A 10,500-nucleotide genomic window follows, 5' to 3' on the forward strand; every position below is an offset into this window, starting at 1 on the left:
TGCTGCTCTGCTACTGGAAACCTCACATGTGAGAGGAGAGTGTAGTTACACAATAATCACCACTAGATGGCAGTATTCATACTGAGACTTTCTCAAGCCCCTATAGGAAAGTGGCATCCCTAAACATAATTCCTACAAATATTGTATACAGGTGTGCACAGAATAGGCCTAATAGACCAATCAAAAAAATAACAAATATATTTTACTTCACTTTAATGCATATAGCCAAATAGTCAGCACTGTCACAGTTTGTATTTGTATTTAGTTTGTATTCCAACAATGGCCACCAGATGGCCCTCTAGATGAGCTAAATTCTAAAAAGGAGAGACCCTCAGAAATGTCCACATGATTTACTGAACTGATATATATTTTTTATTGTTTAATGTGCTTGTATAGAGACATGGGCAATGTAGGAACACAAGGATAGTGTAAAATGGCATATTATTTTAGAGGATACTCAACAAAAACATCAGACAATTCAATTCTGAACTAAATTAAAGTAGCCAGAAGATCGATGCCTCACAGGTCAGATATCAGATTGACTGCAGTTACTGTGTGAGAGACTCATGACTGAATCCCACATGTCTCCATCCATCTCTGCATGTGGGCTCTTGTTCAGACAGAGACAGTTTCTGCTCTAACTGGGCTGCTCTAATGACACAGAGGCCTTCACTACTACAATACTCAGAGGAGAGATTACTCAAGTATGGAAACACTCTCTCAGTGAAAGTGTGTGTGAGAGTGTGTATGTGTGTGATATTATCAGGGTCAGAGAATGACAGCTCTCCTCTGTCCCAGTCCAGCTGCACTCTGATCCTCTGGAGTTTCTGCTGCACTGTGAGGGAGAGTGGAGGGCTGTGGAGGAGCACCTGCTACATATTCACCATCTTTATAATACACATACCACTGTCCACTCACATCACCATAGTCTCCCTTCCTCTGGAGTGACTCTGTCATCACACCCAAGCCACCATGTGTTCTCTCAACCTCCACATCCCAGCAGTGAGTCCCTGAGTTAAAAGCCCTCAGAGCCCAGGACACTGGCATACTTATCAAATCTCTCTGGGTTATCAGGAAGCTGCTGCTCCTTATCACCACGTCTCACACTAGTCAGATCCTCAGACAGGATGAGTATTGGGTGTGCAGTGTTGGGATCCAGAGTCACAGGAGCTGCAGAGAGAAAGAACACACACATGAGCTGAACACTGAGTGATGTGTGATGAGGATGTGAATGATGGTCATTATTAATAGTGGTGTTACCAAGTGTAATGGCAGGAGAAGTAGTAACAGTGAAATGCTCTTTAGTCATCAGGATGAAGGATCACAGCTGTACAGGAGTGTACTCACAGGAGAGGGATGTTAGTGGAAGGGAGGATCATCACTGACCATTCTCATGCATTTATATCCCTCTTCCTCTTTATATCTCTCTTCATCCCTCTATCAATTTGTGTGTGTGTGTGTGTGTGTGTGTGTGGGGGGTGCATGTGTGTGTGTGACTGTGTTTGTATGAATGCGTATGTGTGAGTGTGAGAGAGAGTGAGTATGTCTGTGTGTGTGTGTGTGTGTGTGTGTGTGTGTGTGTGTGTGTGTGTGTGTGTGTGTGTGTGTGTGTGTGTGTGTGTGTGTGTGTGTGTGTTTGTGGTGTGCTAGTGTGTGCTTGAGTGTGTGTGTGTGTGAGAGTATGCCTGTGTGTGTGTATGTGTGTGTGTATTTGTTTGTGGTGTGCTAGTGTATGTGTGTGTGCTTGAGTGTGTGTGTGTGTGAGTGTGAGTGTATGTGTGTGTGTGAGTATGCCTGTGTGTGTGTGTGTGTGTATATATATGTGTGTGTGTGTGTGTGTGTGTGTGTGTATATGTGTGTACATGTGGCAAAATAAAAAACAGTCATCCTCTCCTTTGGGGTTCTATATCACACTATTCTAAGTATATAGTATAAGTATAAGTATACTTTTTTGATCCCGTGAGGGAAATTTGGTCTCTGCATTTATCCCAATCTGTGAATTAGTGAAACACACTCAGCACACAGTGAACACACAGTGAGGTGAAGCACACACTAATCCCGGCGCAGTGAGCTACCTGCAACAACAGCGGCGCTCGGGGAGCAGTGAGGGGTTAGGTGCCTTGCTCAAGGGCACTTCAGCCGTGCCTACTGGTCGGGGTTCGAACCGGCAATCCTCCGGTTACAAGTCCGAAGCGCTAACCATTCTAAGTCCTCCGATGGCCTCACAGCCAGCCACCCCACTTCTGACAGCAAAGGAAGAGAGCAGTAACCCCACCTGGCTCTCCAGGGTACTAAACCTGCAGCTTGATTACTACATCCTCACACCTGCGCGCACACACACACACACACACACACACACACACCACACACACAGTCGGTCCCATTTCCACATCTGTATCACAGGGGCAGTGTGTATGATGTGTGATTACTGGAAGTTGGTTCTGCTCTGTTTTGCTTGTTTGAGTTGGAAGAGGGATTTTTATCAGCGAAGGACCCCAAGGACCCTCCCAACATTGATTATGTGTGTTAAGAACAGTAGGCTACTCACTGTACTGAACAGTCTCCTGCATCTTCTCCCAGACTCTGAACTTCAGGTTGCCCAGGTGCTTTGCCACATTGATCAGAGCTCCTGAAACCCTCTCTGGATCCTGCAGTGTGCACTGGGCTCTGGAATAACATTCAGGAGTCAGTGCTGCTGTGGGTTTGGGTTCAGAACCACAGAGAAGAGAGAGATAGGAGGCAGATCACTCACCTTTCCACTGTGCTCTTGTAGTTCTGGAAAATAAGAAAAGAGAAAGTAGGTTAAATAGTATTGGTATAATAAGGTCTAAGGTCTTTTGCTACATCTTGGTGAGTATTGAATGTTTAAATATCCTATAGCACTGTTTTTATATTTGTTACAGACTGACCAATTGACACAATACCGAAAAGATTCTAATCAAGCACCTTCCCAGTCTAGAGATCTTTTGCTACATCTTGGTCAATATTGAATGTTTAAATATCCTACAGCACTGTTTTTATTTTTGTTACAGACTGACACATTGACACAATATTGAAAAGATTCTAAATCAAAACTACCAACCCACCCCCACACACACACACACACACACACAAGTATGTCTTCATATAGCACTGCACCGATGTTGATCAGATCTATTCGTTCCTTGATGATCACTTTATTGATTATGGCTACATGTAGCAGGATGCCAATGGCATGAACTAATGATGTGGTATCAAACACACTCTACCTGTAGTGAAGAAGGGTCAGTGTGCATATGATGAGGGGGTTTGATGTGTGTCATGACTCTCACTTGTCCAACTCCAACCAAGCAAAGAACTCCTCATCAACACCCCCAGAACACACAGAACAGCCCATAACATCACCCACAACCCCACCTGCATTCATAACGAATCTGCATCACCCACAACCCCACCTGCAGTCATAATCAATCTGCATCACCTACAACCCCACCTGCATTCATAACGAATCTGCATCACCCACAACCCCACCTGCAGTCATAATCAATCTACATCACCCACAACCCCACCTGCATTCATAACGAATCTGCATGACCCACAACCCCACCTGTATTCATAATCAATCTGCATCACCCACAACCCCACCTGCATTCATAACTAATCTGCTGAAATGGTAGAGTGTTGAGAGTTTCAGACTACGCTTACGAAGCAGGGTATTTTCCAAAACTAATATCTGGCCATCTATGTTTGCAAATAATACTGCATGTACATCGAGACCCTTTTTTTTAAATGTGTTTACACGAACCCGTACATACATGCTGTCATGAGCACGCCAAACCACAGTGGCAGTCTAACGATAGCCTCAAGCTCACATTAACCAATCAGAACCCTGAAAGTCGCAGACGCGAGAACATGTAAATGTAAACATTGGTCGCACATTTGGTGTACTTCTGTCGCATACTGTGACGTTGGCTGCCCAAAACTCCATTTACCACAGTTTAGAACCAAACGATAAACGGGTTTAAAAAAAAACTTTGGCTGGAGTTTTTGGATAACCGCTTTTATGAGGCTTAATTCTCCGTTTGCGCCTAAATGAAAGGCTCACACGTAGGGAAATGTCTTTGTTTATAAAAATACACATGCTTGTGTAAATGGGGGTGTCAAATACCCAACACTCACCCTGTTTTGATCAACACACCCTGACATCGATAAACGCAGCCAAAATAGTCCCCAAACTCAAAAGCCCTTTCTGTTGCCCCCGTCACCTGCTACTTAGTTGGGTCATCTATAGCAGTTCCGTTGACCGTGGAGAGCGAAGGTTCGTTTCTCACTAGATTTGTTATCTATAAAGGTTAAAGAAAAAAAAATTAGCGGGTGCCCTCACAAAATGTGGGGAATTTTGTGAGAGCCCTATATCCAAAATGGCTGCCGTAAACCAAGCTGGAAATGAACTTTTATTGGTTTTGTCCACAGTGCTGCATAACACATGGTTTCTGAGACTATTTGGGTCAAGAAATTCATAAATTATGTAGATTTATTGATTTTACCTATTTCTGACCTTCAAATTCAAGATGGCCACCAATTTTTGGCTCTTTAAATGTCGATGTTTCAAAACCGTCATAGAGTTGTAATATTAGGCTCAAATGGAAGCTCTGCTCCAACTGAGTTCAGATATGGGCAGCAAAATTACAACATACACATAGGTCATCAGATGTCTGATACATTTTTGTATTATTTATTTATTATGATTTCTTTATTTAATTAACTAAAAACACTCTCCATCTGAATCTGTTGAATCTCCACACTGACTCCTGTCATCATCACTGCTACTCTCATCTGAGCTTTCATGAGGTGTGAGCTGCTGGGGCAAGGGGGTGTGACGCACTGGTCGACACTTTCCGTTCACTAGATCCCAGCTGTGACCAATGGGAGGAGGATGCTCTTGCAGGTTGTATTGCATTTTTTTCACCAAAACCGGCTCACAGGGCATTCCATCAATACTACAGACCACTGCAAAATTAATGAAAAAAAGCGATGAGATGAGACCTTTAACCTTTATAGATAACAAATCTAGTGAGAAACGAACCTTCGCTCTCCACGGTCAAGGAACTGCTATAGATGACCCAACTAACTGCTGTAACAGATTAGTGTTAATTTCACAGACGAGACGAAAGGGAAATATGTTAGTCAACGACCTTTTTTCATGACTAAGACGACGATGACGAGGCGGCAGTATTGTCCTGAAACACTGACTAAGACTATCTTAAGATGCATTATTGTTGACCTAAAAAAAATGAAACTAAAATGTTTTGCATGAAATAAAAACTAAGATAAAATCTCTCTTCATTTTCATCTACAAAATGAGAAGACAGAATATCTAGCTGTTACGTTTTCAAAATATTCCGAATGAGTTCATACGCAACAGCTTTCCTGTAGGCTAGTCTCACGTGCTGTTGCTGCAACCCTGTGGCTGCAACACCTAAAACTACATGGAACAAGAACACTGGAGATTTCTGCCAGAGTTAGCAAACCCAACTACCTAAGCTTTATGCCACAATGCTACATACCCAGAAGTTGAAGCTTCTCTCATACAAATTAACATCCACCAGAATGTCCATACGAAAATGTTCATCATGTAAATGTCAACTATTTAACTAGTTAGACTGATGATGCAAAGTTTGCTAGCAAAGTAAGCTAATATGGAAAGTTCAGCTAGCAAGTTAGCTATGGCTAAGATGGAGAGTCTGTTTGGGAATGTGTTTGTGTTTGAAGGCATATAAGCCATCTAGCGGTAAGGAGTAAAACATTAATACTTTGGTCTCACGACAGTGTTTTTCACACTTTTTCAGTTTCAGGACCACTTAACTAACCCTAGCTAAAAAAAAAAAAAATTAGACCTACTTCAACAGTAGCCTATAATTAGTCTACACTATAGGCCTACTCACTGAACCACCTTGCTTATTGTCTTTGCATTTTGCTTATTGTGTGGATTCATACTGTATGATTTAAACTGGCATATCTTACATAGACAGTGTTGCAGAACTGTTTTTACATACAAGTTGGTTCAATATTGCAAACAACTCATCTATATTATATTTTTACCACGTCTGCTTTCATGGACCACTTGGGATAGCTTGCAGACCACCAGTGATTCCCCGACCACACTTTGAGAAACACTGGTCTCACGAATATGACAGTCAAATCTTTTTTTACTGTCTATTGTCAAATCCCAGCCGAGCTATAACTGTAGCTCGACTTACCTGCATGTAAACATACTGACTGACAAAAATCAGAATGAGTAATTATTACAGGCGAGTAGCCCTGTGGACACACAATATTGTTGGAAAATTGAGATGTGTGAAACACTATTTGACTTAAATGGTAATCAGAAATAATTTGTTATAAAAAAAAAGACTAAAATGTGTTGACTAAAACTGACTAAGACTAAGATACCTTTTAGTTTTCTTTTTGACTAAAACTAGACTAAAATGACTAGACTTTTAGTCGACTAAAACTTGACTAACAAAAATGATATTTGAATGACTAAATATGACAAAGACTAAAAAGGACATTTCGTCACAAGACTAAGACTAAGACTAAATTAAAAAAATAGGTGACAAAATGAACACTATAACAGATCATATCCAACACATTCTCCTCTACTGCTCCCCCTGCTGCTACAATATGGTAACTGCCTCCAACTGCCTCAAACTCATCCGTGTCACCCACATTGCATCCAAGATAACTGGCCTCCTCACCCCCAACCTTTTATTGTCTTTTTCCTTCCAAATACAGTTTGTCTTGTCTATTTGTTTTCCTGTCTGTAATGTGTATGTGTAACACCTAGGACCATGCTGGAAATAAGTATGTTACTTTAGCATGTCATCCTTTGGATTACTGTTTTATTGTCTTTGATCCAGAAATAAATCAAATCAAATCAAATCAAACCTATCAGACCTCAACAGTAAAGCCACCAAACACAGAGCAGAGACCATATCTGCATATCAACACTCCATATCAACACTCCATATCAACACACCATATCAACACACCATATCAACAGCACACTTGATCAGAGATCATTGACACAAACCCACACTTAAATGATGCTCCCGGCAGTGCCATACTGTGTGTGTGTGTGTGTGTGTTGCTCTTCTCCCATCTTATTGTGTTCCTGCTCTCCTCTCTAGAATCATCTCACACCATATCAACAGCACACTCAATCAGAGACCACTGACACAAACCCGCAGAATGAGACCAAAGATGACATCACACATCAGGATAATGGAATGGGGTGGGTGGCATGGGCAGGTCACCTCAACTACACAGCCAGATGTGCTATTGTTAAATTATCACTGAACTTAGAGATCTAACACCCTTACAGCCAGATGTGCTATTGTTAAATTATCACTGGACTTAGAGTTAGAGATCTAACACCCTTACAGTCAGATGTGCTATTGTTAAATTATCACTGGACTTAGACTTGTAGATCTAACACCCTTACAGCCAGATGTGCTATTGTTAAATTATCACTGGACAGATCCAACACCCTTACAGACAGTGGATGTTCCTACCTGCAGGAATGTGATGTCATCAGCTCCCATCTTCTCTTCTATGTCTCTGATTGTGTCTGAAAGAGATGAGATCTCTCTGCTCATCTTCTCAATCTTCTCATCTGACTCTTCTGCTCCTCTTCCTCCCTCAGTGCAGCTATCCTGGCTGCCTCTTCATCTCGTAGAAACTGGTGAAGCTTCTCAAACTCCTCCTTGATCTGTTTCTCTGTGTTCTGGGCTTGAGTCTGAATCAAATTACATCAGCTACATGAGTGAAGTTTCACACAATGATAAAATACAGAAAATATCATTGATAAATATGACTTAAATATGACTGGGGGAGATGGCAGAGGTAGGAAACAATGCACCTGATGATTCACCAGCAATATGTCACCTGACAATATGGTCTCCAGGTCATGGCATTATGAAACGACTGACAGAATCCTTGGATGTTTACAAACAGTGAACTCGTATGACACTAGAACACTGACCTTAATATACTCAGCTGTTTCATCACAGGTCACTTTAGCTTCCTCAAACTTCTCCAGCTTCTCCTGTAGAGGCTGTAGCTTGGCCTTGAGCTCCTCCTGAAATGAACACATCACTTTAGTGTGACATGCAAACATTCTCATCCATACCCCAACTAGATGCCATTAAACCATGAATCATTAACCACAGACCTGAGCAGACAGTCTTCAGTAAGGGGAAAATGCATAGAGTAACTGTGCATTTGTCTGTGCGTGTGTGTGTTTGTGTGTGTGCGTGTGGGTGTCTACTGTATGTGTGTGTGGGTGTCTATGTGTCTGTTTGCAAATGTGTGTGTGCTACTATAAGTAGATTTATTTAATCATGTGACTAGATGAGACTCAAAATTATGTAATTATCCAGCAAGTGGTGCAAACTGCATAATGTTAAATCTACAGAGTGCCTCGAAATGGCTGGACAGTAAAAATGTCTCCTGAGAGGAGCACATGCAAGAAGGTGCTGCCAGTCTGTGACTGAAGAGTCTTACCTTGATCTCAGAGGCAGCTTCTCCAGCAGGACTGAAGTTGTGATGTTTGTGTAGTTTTGAGTCTCGACACACCAGACACACAAGCTGCTGATCATCCTGACAGAAGAGCTCCAGTTTCCTCTTGTGGTCTTTGCAGAGTACGAGTGTCTGATCTCTCTCTTGTAAGAAAGTGTCAGACAGAGTCTCACACAGGTTCCTTAAAGCCAGATTTGGGGGAGGATCCCTTGATGACTTCCTTCTGCAGACTGGACACTCTCTGGATCCTTTGGTTTCCCAGAATGTCTGCAGACAGACTTTACAGAAGCTGTGACTACAGGTCAGGATGACGGGATCCTTGTAGATCTCAGTGCACACAGGACAGCAGAGGTCCTCCTCCAGCCTGGAGGCCATTTTCCAAGACTACAGATACAAGGCTGTATAAGCTCCCCTCTCCTTATGACCGGTTGACAGACCTTACTTTCACGTTCACAGGCTATATTGTGGTTTTTCCACTGTTGTCATAGTCATGGTCAAGTGTGGGTAAACATAGCCTGGGTGTTCCCATGCTGCCTTGCGCGCGATTTGATTCACGCTGCTAAGGCAGCCTGGAGACCATGGAGCAAATTTTAAGCCTGAGATAGGGAACCAATCACAGAACGGGGAAAGCAAGACGATGATGAGCTATGCACAGACGCATTTGATAGACATCCGTGGCACCCAATAAACGGATCTGGGCATTTTTTTCAAATACGAGAAAATGAACGTTTGGTTCCCAGACCACGTCTCATTGAGAAGTGGTGGCGCTAGCCAGGCTAGGGTAAACAGTAAAAATGACGGAATAGAACCGAAAATAACTAGGGGAATATATTGTCTGGATATCAGAGAGGAGGGATGGGTATTGTTGTTCAGACTTAGTGTACCTGTTGGGTCATTCCACGTCAATTCAACCAGAGAACCAGAACCACGCACTTAGGTCTCAAAAAACTCTGAAAAAATTACCAGGTGTACCTATGTTACCCAGGAGACACACACACTTTTATGTAAGATCAGTACTTTCCAAGATACAGCCAGTTTTACAGGGGGAGGGGGGTGTCCATTTTGTTCAGCCTCTTTTTTTTGTCAAAGTTCACAAGCCCATAGCGCAAGAACTAAACCATATAGGAGACTCAAATTTTGCATGCTGGTACATAAATAGGTATAGTATGTAGCAAAATCGTCACGTTTGGTTTGGATGATCCTGCATAGTCATAGCTGTCCCTCAAAGTTGATCAACATGTTATTAGAGTTTTTTTGGCTGGGCTCTGTTTAGGCCTTCAAAAGATGTATTTGTACTCAACATAGGTTCTTGATTTGTTTTCCTTACTGAGATAAGTAGAAACACTCTCACAAAAAGCAATAAACAGAAAATAAATTCCTTCAGGGTATGAACAGCAGACCTCACAAGTCTGAAAAATCATTTTGGTTCTCATTTTCAGAGCACCCAAACACCTTGTGGGAATATACAAAGATTTGTTTTTATATTTTTTTCTTTATTCTCCATGATCCCTTCTTTTTAAAAACACCAATTTGACTTGTCTTTATTTTGACACCAAAATAAAGTCCTGGCGACGTCCCTTAAAGGTCCCCTGGCGAATGTCACCTCCTCGACATTGTGTAGGGTTCCCTTTACGTCCCGCGGACCTCTGTTCGGGAGGTCTAAAAGATGTCCACGAGACTTTGAGAGGACGTCCTGTAATGGTCACCGCAACGTTATAGCGCGCAACGTTTATAATTCCGCGATGGTAAAAAAACAAAAACATTGAAGCGCGATTTGGTACGATATTACATCCTATAAGTCTCAGCGTTGCTAGGAGAGAGGTAGACGGAACATGAACACGCATTAATGACTTGTTCTACAACTACACAATCAACTTCACTCACCTCATATTTTCACGCATGTATGAAATCACGTCCTCAGAATGCATTACACTAATGATG

General features: G+C 42.1%; 1 pseudogene; it reads right to left on the bottom strand.

Moving 5' to 3' along the window:
- Nucleotides 1–1,015: 1,015 nt before the first annotated feature.
- LOC125292349 lies at nt 1,016–9,084 on the bottom strand (annotated as a pseudogene).
- Between the last annotated feature and the right edge of the window lie 1,416 nt (nt 9,085–10,500).

This window comes from Alosa alosa, chromosome 3 (genome assembly GCF_017589495.1).
Source record: "Alosa alosa isolate M-15738 ecotype Scorff River chromosome 3, AALO_Geno_1.1, whole genome shotgun sequence".
Classification (NCBI taxonomy): Eukaryota; Metazoa; Chordata; class Actinopteri; order Clupeiformes; family Clupeidae; genus Alosa; species Alosa alosa.